General features: G+C 39.6%; 1 long non-coding RNA gene across 1 annotated transcript; it reads right to left on the bottom strand.

Moving 5' to 3' along the window:
- Positions 1-687: 687 nt before the first annotated feature.
- Positions 688-14,014, bottom strand: LOC116667958. The gene is made up of 4 exons (XR_004324963.1): positions 13,694-14,014; positions 6,162-6,167; positions 4,182-4,187; positions 688-697 (listed from the first exon to the last, which is right to left on the bottom strand). It is a non-coding gene; the product is annotated as an uncharacterized LOC116667958 (long non-coding RNA).
- Between the last annotated feature and the right edge of the window lie 6,606 nt (positions 14,015-20,620).

Here is a 20,620-nt window from a genome sequence, read left to right as displayed (position 1 = left end):
TGACATCCAGGACTTGCGGGTAACTTCAGTGTGACTGACAAGGAATGAGGAGGAGTTAACCTGAATTGATATTTAATAATTGGCTTGAAAACAGTGTAGTTTCTGGGAAAGGAAAAGTCTGAAGTAGAAGCGGATGTATGTATACGTATGTGTGTGTAGTTTTTAGTTTTTCTTTTTTGTCTTTTGTGTGTTTTTTTTTTTTTTTGAGTACGTGTGATTTGAAATGACTTTGAGATGTCTAAATAGACATGTAGGCAGTCAGACATGTGAGTCTAGAGAGAAGTAATGAGGTGGAGACCTAAATTTACAGTCACCAAATGCAGACAGCATGCAAAGCCTTAGGATTTTGGTGTTACCTGGGAACGGAAGATCAACAAGGAAAGAAGCCCACGCCTGTGCCTGGAAGCCCTACAGAATTTATGAGTTGGGAGATAAAAGGAGCTTGCATAGGAGACCCATGAGGAACAGCTGGTGAAGTGGGAAGAAAACCAATTTTCTTGTTCATATGGTGAGCAGGGAGAGAAGACCGCTTCCAGAAGAACAGAATGATGGGCTGACAAATACCCCTGAGAAGCAGAAAAGGGTAAGAAAAGGGTCCATGGTGCTTGGCAACAGGAATTTCATAGAGTCCCTGACATGGTGCTGGGACAAAAGGCAGACTGGAGGAAACCGATCTCACAGTAAGAAGGTGAAGCTCCTTAAAGTTGTTTTATGTGGATGGAACCAATTGCTGGAAGGGAAAATTGAGATCAAAAACTTTTTTTAGAAGAATCTTATATTCTAATGGAAGTAATGCACCATAGAAGGAAAACGCAAAGATGCTAGAGACAGCGTATCTCTGAAACAGTTACCACCATCCCCTAATACAGATGAGAACAACAAGGCTTTACGATGCTAAGAAAACCCTGACAGTTCACACAGCTGGTAAGTGATGCAGGCAGATTTCAAATCAGGCTCTGCCTTGCCCCAAAGCCACTGCTGTTTCTTCAATAACATGTAGTCTCTCTGAAATAAGCTGGTGCCCATCTAATGTCATTTTATCATTTTGTTTTCAGCAAGAAAATATGTCACCCTATCTTCCTTCCTAGAGATTACCTTTTGAGTTTAGGAAATGCCTGAATTCATAAATTTAAACCACTCTAAACAAACATATCTTGCTATATACATTTGCTTTGAATGTTATAAGTAAAACTAAATGATGAAAAATTTGGACTCTTTTTTTTTAATATTCATCATTCAAATGTGTTTCGATTTGCTCCTCACCTATTGTTTTTCAGTTTCTTTTATTTTTTACATATTTTATTGAAGTAGAGTTTATATACTATATGTGTTACAGGTGTATGATGTAGTGATTCACAATTTTTAAAGGCTCTACTCCACTTACAATTGTTATAAGATATCGGCTATATTCCCTGTGTTGTACAATATATCCTTGTAGTTTATCTGATATAAGTGTTAGAACACGGACCAAGCTTTCATGAAAAGAATGACGGACTTACAGTGAGATGCAAACTCAGATTTCCCACCACATGCCTCTACTTGCAGAGAGCAGGTGTGAACCTCTGTCTAAGAGGAGAAAAAAAGAATCTTGGAACAAACAGAAATACTTTGAAGGAGAGAAATTAAGCATAATTAGTCATCACAGATTCAGAATCAGAGTTTAAAAGGAAAACTAATGTTTTTTTGGTTTTTTCTTCAAATAATATCTGGTAATAATATGGCTTTGAGAAACTTCAGAGGCAAGAGAAAGATAAAAATAATAGTTTTTCTCTATTTATAAATAGAAATGAATGCTTAGATGACGATTGCTGATAACACTTAATTAGGGACAAATTAAATTAATTTGTATTTACATTAAAGAGCATGTACTATTTTAATCTTTGTTTTAACTTGGATATAATCTTGCTTGAGAAGAAAAAACACAAGTTAATTAATACAAACTGTTTCTCCAATAAAGTTTTAATGTTTCAATTTAAAGAAACTAATAAGCACAATTGTCTTTCTAATTCAGATTTTCTCATTTTCCTTGTTTAGTAGAATGACTCCAAATCTTCCCTAAACTTTTAAAAATAGGATCTACATCTCCCTGGAGGAAGCTAAACAAAATTTTAGCCTAGAACCTAATCTCAATTTTGTTAAACCATTTTAATAATAAAAATTTTACAAGGGGTCAATATAACCCCCTTCACTTTCTCATAAATAAATCCTTTCAAGTGAATACCAATGATATGTCAAGTTAGAAAGTGGTACTAACAGCATCTCTAATCCAAGAGAAATAAAATTCCCCTCTTTATAAATGTTGTTGTTTATTTTCTGGCTCTGTTTTTCCTGAAGAGTTTGGTGAATTCTGAGCTTCAGTTTCCTGTTTGCAAAAAAGAGGGAAAATTGTCCCAGCAACGTCTACCTTAGCAGACTGTTTTGAGAATTCAAATAGATAATGGATGAGAGGATACTTTTAATTCATCACGACCATTAACTCCTGTGCTCATCCGTACAAGTGTCCATTTAGAACCAGGAGACTGTGGGTTTGTATTCACCATGGCAAGGTCATGACTTATGCGCATTTCTCCTGTGAATGTGTTTACTTCAGGAAGTCATCTTGGGTTTACTGGTGACTACTGAGCACTCCAGTAGTTCCAGTCTTTAAGAAGATGGTCTGGTAACAAGAATAATGATTCAGAGGTTAATATATTTAAAATAAGGTAAATGAGAGCTTTTTTTTTTTTCTTTTTTTCAGAAAACCACTTTCTGAACACTATCCCAGAGTCCTCAGTTCTGAAAATTAGGGCAACCAAGAGCACACGTGTCAGAAGGTGCTTCCCTAATTCACCCTCTAGTTACCAAGAACTGGCTTTGGAAAACCATTTGTGGCCACAATCAGTTTCAAAACGGCTGGAAATGATGCTCACGCCTTCTTGAGGACAAGAGATGAGAGACTACCTCCCTGAGCCAAGTTTAAATATCCCTACGTGGCGATGGAGCTGCTGGCTGGTTACAGGACTTCGCTTTGGTTTGGTTTTTCATAATACAGTTGTCAGCTAAGGCCACCCTTTTAAAGTGTAAATAAAATCTATATGGAAGTCCCACATTTTGTGGGACTTCTGTCTCTGTTCATTTGGGATGCTATAACATACACCATAGACTGGTGGCTTATAAAAAACACAGATTTATTTCTCACAGTTCTGGGAAGCTGAGCTCTCAGATCAGAGGGAGCTTGGTGAGGCAAAAACCCTCTTTCAGCTCACAGACTTCTCGTTGTATCTTCGCATAGTAGGAGCTCTGTGGGGTCTCTTCCAAAAGAGCACTAACCCCTTTCATGATGGCCCCACCCTCACGACCTAAGCATCTCCCAAAGGCCCCACCTCCTAATGTTAACACATTGGGTATTCAAATTTTAGAGGACACATTCAGACCATGGTGACTTCCAATGCTCACCCCAAGAGTCCCATAGGCCGTTCACTCTTAAATTCCTTATGCATTTACATTCTTGTTCTTTTGGACATTGGCTCTCCTTTTGTGAATAACCACTCGAAACTCTCCTCTCTTTCCTGCTCTGAAAATTTTCAAGATAGGGAAATTATCTCCTTTGCTTTGAATTCAAACAACAATCATTCCCAGAATTTGCTGATGTACTGTTCTTTAGTGAGCTTGGTGTGGAAAGCGTTTTCCTAGCTGTAAAACTCCCTCAGCCACACCACATGGCTAAGCCCTTTCTGTCCCTGAAGACTTTCCCACTTAGATTTTCTAAATTTATTATTCAGAACAACTGTGCTCTTTTTTCGCCCTGTGTCCAGTAACTTATTCATGTGCTTTGTTAAAGCCAGCCTCCTCAAACCTGTCTCACCTATTTAGACTGATTTAAGTTTACTTCATTGGAAATAGCAATCATCAGGAGCCCTATACCTTTAAAGGGTAAGATGTACTATTGTGGACCCTAGGGACAAAGCTGCACAGCACATCTTTAGATCTCGCCTAACAGAAATTTTATACTCCTTGATTATCAATTCCCCAAACTCCCTAGACCCCAGTGACCACCATTCCATTCTTTACACCTATGAATCTGACCATTTTGGATACTTCATATATGTGGAATCATGTAGCATTTGTCTTTCTGTCATTTCACTTAGCACGACGTCCTCCAGGTTCATCCATCCTGCATCTCAACATCAGTGGCCAAGAACGGTTGGCTGAGGTCTGACATGACAGTATTTTCTTTCCCCTTCCTCTCCAGGTCCTGTAAGTGGAGGAGAGCAGTACAGAGACTCACTTTTCTTTCTTATATAAATGATCACAAACTTCTGTTTTCTTTCTCAGAGAAAAAAAATGATTTTAATCAATTTTAATCAACTCTTTAATTTTAGAATTTTATTTTAGGTTTATAGAAAAATTGTGAAGACTGCAGAGAGTTCTCACATACTCTCCACTCAATTTCTCCTATATTAGCATCTTACAGGAGTACAGTGCATTGTCAAAAGCAATGAACTGGAATGGATACATTATTAGCTAAAGTTCATGCTTTATTCAAATTTCCTTAGTTTTTATTTGCTATCCTTTTCTATTCCAGGATCTCATCTAGGATATCATATTATTCCAGCTAATTTTCATTTTGCATGAACACACAAACAAAAATTCTGATATATTTCACATTATGTTGTCTGGTTACCTATTTTCCTAGTGACAACACGGGCCCGGAAAGCATGTAGGCTCTTTCCCACATACTTTTGATGGAGTTGAGGCTGGAGCATTTCCCATTTATTTTGATAATTTCAAACAAATATAAGTCTGGCCATCCTAAAGAGGAAGACAGAAAATTCCCACCATGACATTTGCAGCTAGGGTTGGGGCATTGCAACATGGTTTCTTTGGGTTGGACTTGGGTTTGGAAATAACCAGTGCGAGGACATGACAGGTCTGGAGGCAGAGAATCCTTCAGGCATCCACTCACACACAGGTGCCAAAGTAAGGGTAGGGTTCTTCCTAGAGAAGCCCTAGCAATGTGATTACACACTGTCCTTGACTGCACAGCATCAGAGGCCTACTCTCCATCCGTCAGTACAGCGCAGTGTTTCTTAATATCCTTGAATAAGTTTATTTTCCATTTAACTGGTGGAGGGCTTCTAGTATTTGCAAATAAGAATTACGATCAATAAAACTAAGATTCTCAGAAAACCCTGTCTTGATTAATTTTATTTCTACTACATAATTGGTCTTTGCAAAATTTGATTAATAGCAAAATAGTGATAATTTTGAGTATTACATTCTTCCTTTTGGCTTCACTTAGCCTTAAAAATGTAGGAAAAAGGAAAAAAAAATGTTTGGCATCTATATCTATTTTTGGGGGCTGCTATAACAAAGTACCATAAACTGAGGGGCTTAACAACAGAAATTTATTGTCTCAGGGTTCAGGAGCTTAGAAGTCTGAGATCAAGGTGTTGTCAGGTTTGCTTCCTCCCTTCTGCTGGCTGTGAGAGGTCATTTACTCCATGCCCCTCTCCTAGCTTCTAGTGCTTTACTAGCACTTTTGGGTGTCACTTGGTGTGTAGACACATCCCTCAATCTTTGCTTTCACCTTCACGTGTCATTCACCCTGTATTTGTGTGTCTGTGTCCAAATTTCCCCTTTTAATAAGCGATCAGTCATATTACATTAGGGCCTAACCTAAAGACTTCACTTAACCTGATTACTCTGCAATGACTCTATCTCCAAATAAGGTCACAATCTGAAGTCATGGAGGTTAGGACGTCAGCTTGGAAGCCCACAGTTCAACCCACAACAGCGCCCCCAAGTGGATGGGCAGCTTGTAGACACTTAACTCCTGCAGGGGCATCCTCTGCACCACTGGGGCTCTGAAGGGACGGAGAAACCAGACAGCCAGGTAGAGCCACAGCCTCTAACTCACCCGCCAAGCTGTAGGGGGTATTACGGCCAGAAATCAGTGAAGGAGCAGAGAGGCTGACTGATACTAGATACTATAGATGAGCCTGTTGTCACAAATCCAGATATCCAAGCAAATTTTGAATGGAAATGTCTCAAAAATTTAGAATCTAAATAGGCGAGTCATTTTGGCCCAAGTCACAATGAGTCAAAACAAGGAGCCATGGACTTGTTATTGAGAAGTTTGTTTCAACTTGGGGTCCTTTGTGAATTTCCTGTCAAGGAACTGGAACCTAGATCAGGCTTTGGACAAGGCAGGGGCTCTCTGCAGGGTGATAATGACATCAGGAGGCCTTCCTACCTTCCAAGAGAGAAACCAGTCGCTTTTTACGACTTCCTCCCTTCTTCCACACGGCACTGCACCTAATCAACCGCCAAACCTGTTGTACCACCTCTTTGGTATCCCTTGTGGTCATTCTTTCCTTTCACACTCCTGCTGCCATTGCCGTATTGCAGGCAGTCCTTCAATATTCAAACAGAGAAAATAACCGTATTTAAGAATCAGAATAGATAGACAGAATTATACTGTATAGCACAGGGAAATATACACAAGATCTTCTGGTAGCTCACAGAGAAAAAAATGTGACAATGAATATATGTATGTTCATGTATAACTGAAAAATTGTGCTCTACACTGGAATTTGACACAACATTGTAAAATGATTATAAATCAATAAAAAATGTTAAAAAAATAAACAAATAAAGTGGGTTTCCTAAAAAAAAAAAAAAGAATCTGTATAGCTGCATTGTTGTTTTGCCTGCTTTTATAATTAAAGCTTTGCTTGCTTTGGAATTTATTTTGATGTAAAAAGTGCATAAATGATCTCATTTTTTTTCTCCTAATGGTTTGCCAAATGTCCCAATACAATTTATTAAATAATCTATGTTCCTCCACTGATTTTAATGCTAACTTGGCCATAGACTAATTTCCTATGTGAATCTGGCTCTAAGTTGGATTCCTCTCACTCATCATTTTGCCAATTTCTTTATTGATTTCTGTTTTAATTGGAATAGGGATTTACAATATATTTTAATTTATAATCTTAAAACTGTCTTTTCATTATTCCTCCATTTCATAATTGTCTTTCCTATTGCTGCATATTTATTTTTCAAGATGAACCTTAGAATAATTATACCTGTTTTTTAAATCATGGAAACTTTGATTGGAAGTGCATTGACTTTGTAGATGGAGAATGTGCGAATCCCCATCTTCACAATACTGAGTCTTCCCTCATCTCAAGCTAAGTAAGTTTCTTCATTTGCTTGTTCCTTCATGTTACTCTAGGTTGATCCTTTCCATTTTTATCATAAAAATTATATTCTTAAACTAAGATTACTTATATTTATTTGATCCTGTTGCAAGTGAGTGGGATTTGGGGGGGGGGGGAGTTTCTATTTTCCTTTTGCTTCTATTGTGAGAAAGCTGCTGACATTTGCATTTCCTAAGAAACTGTTAGACTTACTGAACTTTCCTATTACATACATCAGTGACTCAACAGACCTTGTCAGATGCTCCAGAAATGCAACTGTGCCATCTTCATGACATTATTATTTTCTACTTCTGTTAAAGCTTGACCTCAAAAGCAGAAAACATAAAATAAAAGACAGGTGAATTTAACCACATAAAAACAAACAAAAAAAAATCTGAAGTTTAATAAATAATTTTATTAGCTTTATTCTAAGCACTATGACAAAGTAATAAGAAAAAAAAGATAACAAAATCCATGGGAAAATGAACAAAGAACACAAATATCTAATTCCTAAAACTTGAGTCCCAGCTAGGAAACATGACAAGACTCCCAACCACACAGGTAATGGAAAATTATGGAAATGAAATGAGAAGTTTTTTAGCCTATAATATTGGCAAAGGTTTAGGGTCTGTGGGGTGAGGGGAAAGGGGGCCTCTCATATAATGCTACAGGAACTAGATCCTGGTGTAACATTTTGTGGGGAGAACCTAGAAACAAGAGACAAAATTTATAGTGAATATCCCTTTAACCCAGACTTCCCTTTCAATTAATTTTTCCCTACAACTATTCAGGAAAGTGTATAAAAACACATGCTCTGTGGCTGTTTAACGCAGGATTTTTTTTATAACAGCGAAAAGTAAATGTCCATCCATGAGGAACTGGTTAAATTAATGATAGTAAACGCACATAACAGAATAGTCTGTAGCCATTTAAATAATAATGTAGAGCTATATTTATCCACATATAAAAGCATTCAGAAATTTTATGCAGCAATAAAGTAGCATGTTTATTATAATCCTATTTCTTTAAAGTTATTCTTATATTTATATATTCTTGGTCTATTTGGGCTGCTACAACAGAATAGCATAAACTGGGTGGCTTATAAGCAGAAAACATTTATTTCTTACAGTTCTGGAGGCGGAAAAGTCTGAGATTGTGGTGCTGGCAGATACGGTGTCTGGTGAGGGCCTGCTTCCTGGATGACATCCTTTCCTGCAACTTCATATGGCTCAAGGGCGAGGGGGCTTTTTCAGGCTGCTTTTATAAGGGTACTAATCACCTCCCAATGGCCCCATCTCTTAACAGCATCTCCTTGGGGGTCAGGTTTCAACATATGAATATTGGAGGAACATATTCAGACCGTAGCATATAGTCATATGTTTCCAAAGCTGCCTTCCCTGTTTAAAACTAATTTAGTTTCTTTTCACTGGGAGCATATGCAGACCCTTCACAGTGACCCACAGTCCACTTCTTGACTGCCCTGGTCAAATCTTAAGTCACAGCATGGACCCTCCCTCACTGTGCTCAGCCACGCTGTGTCTCTGGACATCCTAAGTTCTTTCTCACTCAGTTTTCCTTTTGTCTGTTCATTCCTCTGCTTGAGCCGTTCTTACTTAGCTTATGGCATCCTTCACGTTGAAACACCATTTTGTAATCAAAGCTTTCTTTTCCCACTCTGTGCAAACCTCCCCAGTCTGTCTCAGTGCACACGTTTTGCTCCTGGCCATGGCTCTTGTTACAACTTGCAACTGTTTCTGTGTTGAGTTTATCATCCATGCGTTTGTCATCCATCCACCTCCATCACTATACTGCAAACACAAAGAGACCAAGGACCATAAAATTTCTCATTCATCACTGCCTGGCACATATTAGATGATCAATAAATCTTTTTAAATGAGAGAATACACATGAAGAAATATCTGTAGATATTCTCTGAAATGTTAATAATGCTTCTATCTTGGTATTGGAATTTGTGGTAATTTTTCTTTAATGAAGGTACTGGGGATTGAATCCAGGACCTTCTTCATGCTAAGCACGCACTCCACCACTGAGCTATGCCATCCCTCATGTGGTAATGTTTAAATATCTTCTTTGTATACTTCTTATGTATTTCTGTATTAAAATTATGATGACTGTATTTTGTATTTCAAATTATATTTTTATTTCCTCTTATGAAAGTCTCTTTTCATTTATTTACACATATGTATGTGTAAATTAAAATATATATCTATGGTATATATGAAAAATATATATATATAGAAGGAGAGTGTGTGTAGTTTTAAAATATGCATCTGGTCAATATCCCTCCATAACTTAACTAAACATCACTTACAGGAGAAACTGTAAACACTTTTTCGTGACATTCAAGTCCCTTTCTAAACTGCTTTGAATGTCCCACTACGTCTTACATTTTGTAGAGTCACTCACCCTGACAGTTCACCCTGAGCTTCAGCCTGCAGTGGAAGCATCCCTGCCCTGGGTGACACGTTGCAGTCACACACCCCCGGGATCTTGCTCACAGTCCCTCTTCTGACGGAGCGTTCTTCTCTGCCTTCTTTGCCTGGTGAACCCTCATTTTAGTTCTGCCAATGACGTAGCATTGGGTCCCCTAAAAAGTGAATTCCTAGCCACCTGCATAGTCAGTGCCATCTCCAGAGTGTGGAAAGGCCAAGGATCTCCTCTGCGGCCTAGACCATGGCATATTGCAGGACTTTTTTTTTTAATTGATGGAGCTGCAAGTAAATCTTACAAACACAATGTTCTAGTTAGTATTTGTATAATAATTAGCCCCAAATCAGTGAATTGAAACAACTATCATTTTGTCATCTTTCACTGTTTTTCTGGGTCAGGAATTTAGGAAGGGCTCAGGGACTCTCCTGTATTCCTAGTCAGACAAGAGAGGGAGCTGGAATTACGGAGGGGCGGGGAACAGTTGGCCTGTCACCTCTCTGTGCAGTCTTTGGGCCTTTCCATGTCATCTCCCCACATGGATAATGGCACACGGGCATTGTATGCCCAGAGACCGATTGTTTAGTACGTTTGCTAATACCTTGGGCTTCTAAGCAGAACAGCTGCTAACCTGCCAGCTCAGAACTCCAAAGGTAAACACCCCAGCTGACACAGCGGATGCCTCTTCACCTTCTGTGACCTAGCCTCAGAAGTCAGGCAGGCCATCTCTGCTGCGTTCTGTTGGTGAAGAGTGAGGCACTAAAGCCAGCCCAGATTCTGTGAGAGGGGCTGCAGATCCCACCTCTCACCGGGAAGATCATCAAAGAATCTGTGAAGATATTTTAAAGTCACCACAGAGTCTTGTAACTGGTCCCTGCATCCCCTGCAAAGCCCTCTACCTCCAACCCAGATAAAAGAGCAAACAATTTGGGTATTTCACAGGCTGAAATTGCTAACATGTAATGCAAGAACTATGGTATTAGCTTAAACTGAATGCGTCCTCTTTGCAAACATTTTTTCAGCCTGTTTAGAAGAAAAAAGCAAAAGTAAGACAAAAAACAAAACTCTGGAAGTGATAAAAACACAGCTTTGATGTTGATAATTTACAACTGATGTAGACGTTGCTAATTTCTTCTTTTATCAGCCATTGTGCTCCCACTTTAGACACACAGAAATCAAAGAATTATGTTAGTTAAGGAATCCTTCCTTTGATCTGGAAGATGCTACGGAGGTAGGTGTGTTGAAACTTAGTTCGCAGATCTTAAAACAGGCAAGAATTTCAGAGCTCTCAGAGTCCAGATGTGTCCACAGGCTCATTTCTCTATTTCCTGCACCAGAGACAGGGCTCAAGCAGCCAGTTAGAGAGTCTGGACTGTTTTCTATGAAAAAAAAATGAGAGATCCCACCCCGTGGTAGAGATTCAGCCATTTTTGAAGGTTCAGAATGGGAAAGGGGCCTTAAAGTTCAGAGAAATGACTGGGGACATTGAATTTTGCTAGAGGATGACTCAAGGGATGGAATGAGTCATATCATGACATTTAGAAAAATACGTGTATAGATTTATGTCTTTATTGGTTTGGAGGGCTGGCCTCTGGAAGTGGGATTCAACAACCAAACATTTGCTAACCCCTTAATTGTGGGAGGCTCTCTACCTGACTCAGAGAGGTTACAAAGGGCAGGCAGTCTGGGTCAGGCTGGCTGGAGAGCCCGCTTCCTTTTCTGGGAGCAAGGTTGAGCATCGGGGCTGGGAACTGAGCTGAAAGCTTTGGAGTGCAGAGTCTGACCCTGAAGGTCATGGACAGGCCCAGCCTATCGTCCCACGAGTCAATATATGCATACACACGTGCTGGCTTTGTGCTGAGAAGGGTCCTGGGAGCTAAGACTGGACAGCAGGAAGGCGAGATTTCCTCTGTGGAACCAGATCATGCTGCCTGAGGCTGGAATAAACACCTCGGCACCTTCAGTTCTACCATTTCCTGTGCCATTGACCACTTAATTTAGAAGTTTCAGTCATTTTATTTGCTTCAAATTAAGGTGATTTATAAAAAATTATAACTAAATGCAATATAGTTTCTCACCTTTACAACTCTCCCCCAAATCAATAAATTGAAAACCAGTATATAAGCATGTACTATATCTAGGGACTGGTTTATCTATGGGAATTAGGGTAATACAAGTCAGTACTGTAGTTGGCAGACCTACTGTGTGCCACACACTGTGCACAATGGTGTCACTTTATTAATCTTCAGAAGACCTGTTTGCGGTAGGTGTTATTTTTCTAATTTTATGTTGAGAAAACTGACCTTGGGAGGTGAGTCAACTTCCTAGGGGTCACAGGGTATGGATGGTGAGTTTGGGAGTCAAGCATGAACTTGTTTTGACTTCCAAGTGCCTGTTTTTTCCCCTTAAAGCACACCATTTATAGCTCTGGTATCTGGCAGAGAAGCTTGATTCAATTTATGTGCCCAAAGGATATAAGTAAATAGATATTGTTTTCTTTCTTCAAATTTTTTTTTCTTTCTAAGCAATTATGTCATAGAGCAGAATGAACATTCGAGTTTGAGTTCTGGCTGCACTATTTATTGGCGCTAAGTACTTGGATAAGTCACTTAGTTTCCCTTTGAGCCTAGTTTTTTGTCTCGAAAATGGAAATAATAACTTCTGCTCTACTTATGCCTTGAGATCACTATAAGATTAAGATAAAACATGGTCCAGGAAAGCACATTGCAAACAGATGGTTCCAGATAGCTCTTGAATTGAAATTCTGCCCTAGCACTTATCTGCACATACGTGGGATCCATTTCTGGCCCATGGACCTCTTTGGGGGCTTGGTTTTCAAGAGGTATGTTGTTCCTTGTAGAAGGAAGGGTGTGTGGAGGGACATTACGTACTGTGATTACTACAACCGTGAGTTGTTACAAAAGCCCGTTTTCTCTTTGGGTCTTTGGCAACACTGAGGTTTTTTGAGGTCCATGAAGGATGCCCTACCATATGCACTGAGGGACCTTCACCCTCTTCCTCACCTTTATTCATTGACTCTTCATTTTGAGTCCAGGCTGCAGTTCATAGATTTAAATGTGCTGAACCTACCAAGATGGGGAAGGTCAGGTGGCAATTCTTGGCTCTCGTGACTGGTAAAGTGAATCTATTCGTTCAACATTCACTGCATTTGCTCATTTATAGGGTTAAACATTTATGAGTGCCTCTGAACAGAGTGTGAAGTGTAGAGGTGAAAGAACAAAGATTCATCAATGAAGATAAATGAAGTCCCACCCCCAGGTGGGGCACAGTCTACGGCATAGTGCAAGCCATAAACACATAAACAAAGGGTTACAAAAATGTCATGACAGTGACAGGCACACTTGGAGCTAACACACTTCCCCTTGAAGGCTGAGGTGGGCCAGGTTGTGCTGGGGTCTTATTGGCGGAAAGGAGTCCAGCCTAGAGGCAGGAAGTGATAGGAATCCGAGCACACTCCTTGATCATCACCTAAAGTTAAATTTGGGAAATTGGTATTAGGCGTTGTGTACAAATGAAATAAATAAGCTATAATATAGTAAACACAGAGACAGGTAATGCAAAAGGGGGACCTGACTTTTGCTGTGAGCAGACCCAAAGCTCAGATGGCCAGTGGCCAGGAGGAAGGAGTGAATTGTACTCATTGGAAGATTTAGAGCCAGGTACGTAGAAAATGCTGTGGGAACTGAACCAGGAACAGCATTTGTGCTGGATTTTGGAAGCTCTTGAAACAGCTCATGACTGCAATTGTGTGATGGAGTTACACATAGGAGTTTTCTTAATATGAACCTGACATCCCAGGCAAGTTGCCAACATGCCACAGAAAATAAGAGATTAAGTCGAAAGTTAGATAATTGTGTCTTTGGGTATTCATTGACACTTTTATGTTTCCGAGATAACCTGGTTATTAAATCACATCGAAGAGGAGGAGCCACAAACCAGGGCAAGCATAACACCTCTCCTTCTATCCCAGCAGCTTAATTGTGAATGGAAAGCTCTTCTTCAAGTCACAAATTTCAGAGATAGGGGGATGGGGGTACAACTCATGCTGAGCATGAATGAGGTTCTTGGTTCAGTTCCCAGGACCTCCGTTTGAAAAAAAAAAAAAAAGATCAAAGACAAGAGATGAGAGATTTAAACACCATGAATTGGAAACTTATTTTATTTTTGTTTACTAGAAAGGATGGGATCATAAAGGTGAGAGGACTAGGGTTTAATAGGACATTGATTTTAAAAGCACAGGTGCACCCAGGTAGTACCTGGTGCACACCTGAGATTCCTCCCATATAGGACAGAGTCATGCAGTTAGCTGCTAGCATTTCTGAGATGGTGGCTCAAACTCCACTTCTCCTCTGCTCAGTCTCAAGCGAGTCAGTCAGCCCCTCCCAACCTTGGGTTCAATTTTTTTTTAATTAAGACAATGTTCTCTTTCTTGCAAGAATGTGGATTAAAGAATGTGTGTGAAAAGCATTGTCCAATGAACTCTAGATTCATGGAAATTCCTGGTTTTCTCTTCCCTTTTGTTACCCCTTTCTGTAACATAATGCTAAATAAAAGTTTGGGGGCAGTGGGGCATACATTGCTGAGAACCAAGTTCTGTGCTTTTCCAAGAGCTGGGTGCAACCATAGGTTCACAAGATATAATGCATTTGGCTCAGGTCTTCCTAAATGGAGCAACTGCGAACCAGGATTTAACTGTTCCTGTGTTTCTTTGTAACCCAGAGTGTGATTTCACAAGGGCACTGGATCAGGGCGGCTCTTTGATACTTCACAAACAAATGTAATGATTTGCAGAAATGTCTTTTCTATCACAATATTATAAGACTGTGGAATTTCATTTGCATACCCCATATGATCTCATTATACACTGTTTTATCTTCCACTTTCTATCTGTCCCCAGTTAATTGGGTCCTATGGTATTAAGCTGCCTGAAAAGGCAGCTTCTGCTATTGAATTTCATATTTGGGCTTACAAGTGAGTTGGTACTGATAGTGATGTTATATGTACATAGTAAGCACAGGACGCTTCCTGGAGGCCTTATCTCCTTCTTTAATATCTTTTAAGTCATTCTTTTGGGGCTTTATCTGCCTATGCATGGTTCTCCAATAGGCAATATACCTAAAGCTACCACCCTTCCTCGTTAAGTTGATTCAATTTCAACTTTCCCATCAAGATGCTCTGTCCCAGTGAAAACATTTGGCCCCATTGCTTTTTTATTTCCAGCTGTCAGTTTGAAAAACAGTGACTGCCTATCTGCCTTTCCCATCTTGCAGCGTCAGCAGAACTTGTCGGGTGCTTCCTGTTTGCAGAAGACACGGCCATCACCTTCCACCAGAGATGCTGAATCTGCACAGCTGGCCACTTTCAGGAGATGACTGGCAGGGCATTCAGCCCGGATTACACTGGTTGAAAAGACACAGGCCTGAAATGTGTGCTCTAGGCACCATCAGTGAATGAGTTCCCACACAGACAAACCAGTTCATAGGAGGAGGCCACGTGGAAGACTAGAGGAAGGATCTGGGGGAAAAAAAGAGGAAAGAGGGGCATGTTGAGACTCTCTCAGGTTCATGCCTTATTTGACTAGTGAAAAATATGCTTATCTCCAATTCTCAAAACATTTCCCACGTGCATATATATATATATATTCTCATGAAATGCTTTGACAAAGAACTTGGGGAAATCCAGATATACCTGGTCCCTCTTTTAAATTCCTTCTCTTCTTCCTTCTCCACACTAACTCATTTGTCTGATGATGCTCAGCTCAGATGCCACCTTCCTTTTCCACCTCCACACCCTCAGTGTTTGCGGGGGAGGGGGATACACCCTTCACCTGTGCTCGCACATACACACCTACACTCAGCCTCATCTTCACATATGCCGCACTGCACTGTGATTGTTGGCTTGCCTGCCTTTTCTACCCAAGATGAGACCATCTAGTCAATTCATCTCTGCATCCCTGATGCAAGGCTCTGGTGAAAAGAGAAGAGATGCATTGAGGTAATGACCAACTATCCAGGGAACACACAGTCTGCTGACTGTCTGAGGAAGGCCTCCAGTAAGGTCAGTCAGGTGGAGTGAATGGCACCTAAGCCACTACATTGAGCCTGGCACCATTCCTGACAGGTGGTAGATTTTTAAATAAAGTTCTCTTGACTCTGTGAGCAAATATTTGAACAAGCAGATGAATGAATGAACAGGTGAACAAATGAATGAATGAATGGTTTTTGCTGACTTTCTTGATAAGACATTATTTTAGATAAAGCACCAGTTGGAAAACCCTGGCATAGCTTCATAAAAATCGATGAACCCAAGTCCCCCAGAGTAACATAAATAAGACAAAAAAAAAGAAAAATCTATATGCTTGGAGTAGGTATTTTCTACATCATGCCAAATGCATGCTTGAAAATGCCCTTTCCGTCCCCTAAAGAGGACCATTTGGTATTTGAACTTCTCTTTACAGAGAAATCGGTGACCCCTCCATTAGCATGTTTTATGAACATTGTGGTTAATGTATGGAAGCTGTGTTGAGCATGGACAGTGGTTCAAAATAACATGTGTGCAGGGGAAAAATGGGTAATTTGGTTCATGCTACATAAAAATCATAATAAAAATAAAGGAAACAATGATGAGCTTGAGTCCCATCTCAAAAAGCTTGCAGGTACATTTGCAATAATTGATAGGACACTGATTGATACATCACTCCAATTATTAGGTAAAGGTCTCTATTTTCCTCAAAGCAATTAAGAAAAAAAATACCACAGTAAACAAATGCTTCAGTGGGATAAAACTGTCTCATTTGAACTACTTTTTTTCCCTTTTTCTTTTTAATAGGTATTCACTCATCAGATCTAGGGAAAAAAATCCATCTATAAAATTGGCAAATATCTTTGGAAATGCACCTCCCTTCTGAAACTTGTTTACTGAAAGGAGAACAGGAGGAACATAATTGTCTAGCTAAAAGGATACCCTTAACAAAGATGACTGGAAAACTTCTCTGTGTTTCCTAAACTGTTTCCCCTCCAGCTGGTTTTTAGCTAAACTTGAATCTATAAAAGCTAACTATTGACTTTTTAAATCATTTTATAACTCAGGGTTGCAGTAAATATATTTGTTGCATGCAGTCTTTATATTTGTTCATTTATTCATTGACCCAGAAATTTTTTTTGTGCAATTTTTCTGTGTTCCAGCCACTCTGCTGGACACTTAAGATGCGATGGTGAGAAAAACTGATGTGTTTCTAGCCATAATGAAGCTTGTAGTGGGGGAAGGGGTGGTGATATAAAATATAATCACATATTGAATATATAATCAGGCAACTGACTAATAAATGATCATCATGATATGCTGAAGAGGTTAGTATCAAAGTATAATAAAGAGGGTTGGCTAACTAGTAAGGCTGGGATCACTCCTCTGAGAGGTTATATATTTGGTGGGATTTAAAGGATGCATGACCCATTAGCAGCAAGACTGAGCTATGGAGCAGAGAGGAGCAACATTTGAATAATCCTCTGAAGTCTGTAAATCTCCTGCACCCACATTTAATTGTATTACAAGCATACTCTGACCTCTCTGTTATTAGAAAGAAAAGTGCTCACACACACACGTATAGACACAAATTCTCACTTACACATTGAACAAAAACACAATTCTGAAACATGTTGATCAATGTGGCACAAAGCATAGAAGGTGTGATCAGGGTGGAATCTCAATATGACCCACCATCATTGGCAAAATACCTGCTCTGTGTAGGGTAGCTGGCCTAGACTCTTTTTTAATTCATTTATTCTGACAGCAAACCTGGTGGGGGTGGGATTTTGTTCCCATTTTATAGATGAGGAAAATATGGTTTAGAAAAGTAAGTAACTTGAATGTGGGTACCCAGGTAAGAGGCGGCAGAGCTGGTATTTTCAACCAGGTGCACTGACCCCAAAGCCAGAGCTCTCTCCATCCTGTCACACGCCTACCCAGGGATGTGCTCAAAGGGCTATTACCAACCACATCCATTCATCCATTCAACTACTGTTTACAGAATATTTAACATGTGTCTGCCAGAAAGCATGGGCCAGGAAACAGGCACAGTCCTTCTTCACATAAATTTGGGCTATCTTCTTTCAATCCAGGAGTTAACAAAAATATTGTGGATTTAGAGATTTACAATCCAGAAGTAATATAAATAGTGATGAGTGATGGAAAAACAAGCACACTTTAGGGTTGGTGAAGGCTTCATGGAATGACAGTTAACTCCTGGCCTGGAGGATGAGAGTTAAGTTGAGGATGTTGCAAACCTTCAGGCAGAGGAGAACTTATATAAAGGCCTAGGGGTGGGAATGTGGAGGGCTTTATAAACCATGTTAAGGAGCCTGGAAGACACAGTAACAGTGAATATTAACATCAAGGATAAAAAGTCAAGAAGTATCATCATCAAATGGAAAATTCTAGAACTTCACTGCTGCAGGAGGTTAGCCATTGACTGATAACTTCCCAGAAATATCTGCTTGAAGTTAGGGCTCAGACTTTGTTGGGATACATCAACCTCAAGGAGCCCCCAAGTAATGACATGTTATCTCGAGGAGTATTAACATGGGAGTGCAGTTTTGTGTTGGAAAGTGACAGAATGTTGAAAAGGAGTTAGTTGCCTAGAATTATAATTCCAGCACAGAAGATATCCTTACTGACTCATGTATCCGAGTATTATGGGGTCCATCACAATAACAACTGTTGCTGTCGAGTAAAGGACCCTTTGTGCCACGCTTCTTTAGATGCTATATTCTAAATGTTGGATAAAGAAGATGTGGTATATTTATACAATGGAATACTATTCACCCATTAAAAATGACAACATAATGCCATTTGCAGCAACATGGATGTTCCTGGAGAATGTCATTCTAAGTGAAGTAAGCCAGAAAAAGAAAGAAAAATATTATATGAGATCGCTCATATGTGGAATCTAAAAAAAAAAAAAAAAAAAAAGAGCATAAATACAAAACAGAAACAGACTCATAGACATAGAACACAAACTCTTGTGGTTGCCAAGGGGGAGGGGGTGGGAAGGGACAGACTGGGAGTTTGAAATTCGTAGATACTGACAGGCATGTGTAGAATAGATAAACAAGATTATACTGTATAGAACAGGGAAATATATACAAGATCTTGTGGTAGCTCACAGCAAAAAAGAATGTGACAATGAATATATGTATGTTCATGTATAACAGAAAAATTGTGCTCTACACTGGAAATTGACACAGCATTGTAAATTGACTATAACTCTTTAAAATGTTAAAATAAATGAGTAAATAAATGCTATAAACACCATATACTCTACACTGTATCTATGATTCCTCACAACAACCCTCTTGGAAAGTACACTTATCCCTATTTCAAAGATGATGATAATCCTGAGGCTTAGAAAAATTAAGTAACTTTTCTCAAGGTCACACAGGTGAAGATTGAGATAAAAATTAAATTCCCATCTGTCTGACTCCAAATGCCACATATCCGCTGGTGGAAAGAGGATGTCATTAATTAATGACATTTTCCTTTATGGCCTTCCAAGCAAGCTGCTGCAGCTCTTACTTCAATATCCCAATGAGACTCTCCAACCTGGCTGCTGAAAATGTGAGCCACACACTTTCTCCAAGCAAATAAATACTTAACATGGTGGTTTCCTCCTCTGTTGCTTGAGTTCACCTCAATTCCCAGAGCTTGGTCTCTCTTTCAGACATAAGAGAATCCAATGTCTGCCCTTGAAAGTGGGTAGCAAGCTCGGTACCATCATCCAAGCCTGGGGGAGACCTGGGGCTCAGTTGAAAACAGGCAGCTAGACCAAACTTTGCCATAAGAAATTTCCAGTTGTCCAGTGCCAAAGAAGTTCTTTTGTACCAACTACTCACCAGCCCTTATGCTAGGCTCCAAGGACCTGAAAATGAACCATCCATGGACACCACTCTGGAAGGTTTTATAATCCAGTTGATGAGATAAATACATAAATAAATATTGACAAAGTTGAGTGCTTTGCCAGAATTCTACCCAATGTGCCCTGGGAGCACAGCGCAGGGGCACACGACTCAAGTTGGAGAGAGTGGAGAAGATGGCATTGGAGCTGAGTCTCGGGAGATGAGGAGGAATTTCTCATCTGCTAAAGAGGAGCAGGAAGGGGTTCCAGGGAGATGGAATGGCATGGGCAAAGTCCTGATGTTTTCTCTGTTGAAAGGAGGAGTTTTGTATTTAAGACATGAGGCAAGCAGGGCTAGCGGGACAAATAGTGGACAGACTTGTGTGCCAGGATCAGAAGCTTGGTTTTTATTCTAAACACAAAGAAGGGAAGAAAAAACCTTGCAAAAGAGCATATGAATCAAGTTCTCAATTTAACCTAAGAAAAATTTACTTAGTACTCATCCTCAAGTTTATTTTTTAATTTTGTTTTGCATTTCTATCTTCCTTCTTTCCTTCACTCCTTCTTTAATGTATATTTTATTCTCCACCAGGCTGTAAGTTCTTTGAGAAAGCATGTGTGTGTCTTACACATCTCTGCTTCATAACAACACTTAGCAAAGTGCTTGGCATATAACAAGGTGCTTAACAATTGTTGAAAGAATTGAAATAAGGGGTGACTTCCATTAAGCACATGTTAGACGTTTTAAGAATGTGTTTTCCTTAATTTTCATGACACTACATGACTTAGGTATGATTATTTTCCCGTCTTTACACGTAAATAAGTTAGAGCTCAAGGATGACAAGTAACAATCCCAGGGGCACAAATGCTGCATGCATTTACTAATGTGTAGAAATGTCAGGACTCAACCCTGGGTCTGTGTGATGACAATAACTGTGCTTTTAAACATTGTGCTATATATGTGACCTCAGGTTGGGAATCCTGGGGTTGGTTTTATCCTGCACACACTCATCAGCAGCCTCACTGAAGAAGAAATCAGCCAAAAATGGGTCTCTGAAGGCAAAATAAATCAAAATAA

This window comes from Camelus ferus, chromosome 2, assembly GCF_009834535.1.
Source record: "Camelus ferus isolate YT-003-E chromosome 2, BCGSAC_Cfer_1.0, whole genome shotgun sequence".
Lineage (NCBI taxonomy): Eukaryota > Metazoa > Chordata > Mammalia > Artiodactyla > Camelidae > Camelus > Camelus ferus.
This window is presented reverse-complemented; position numbering and strand designations above follow the sequence as displayed.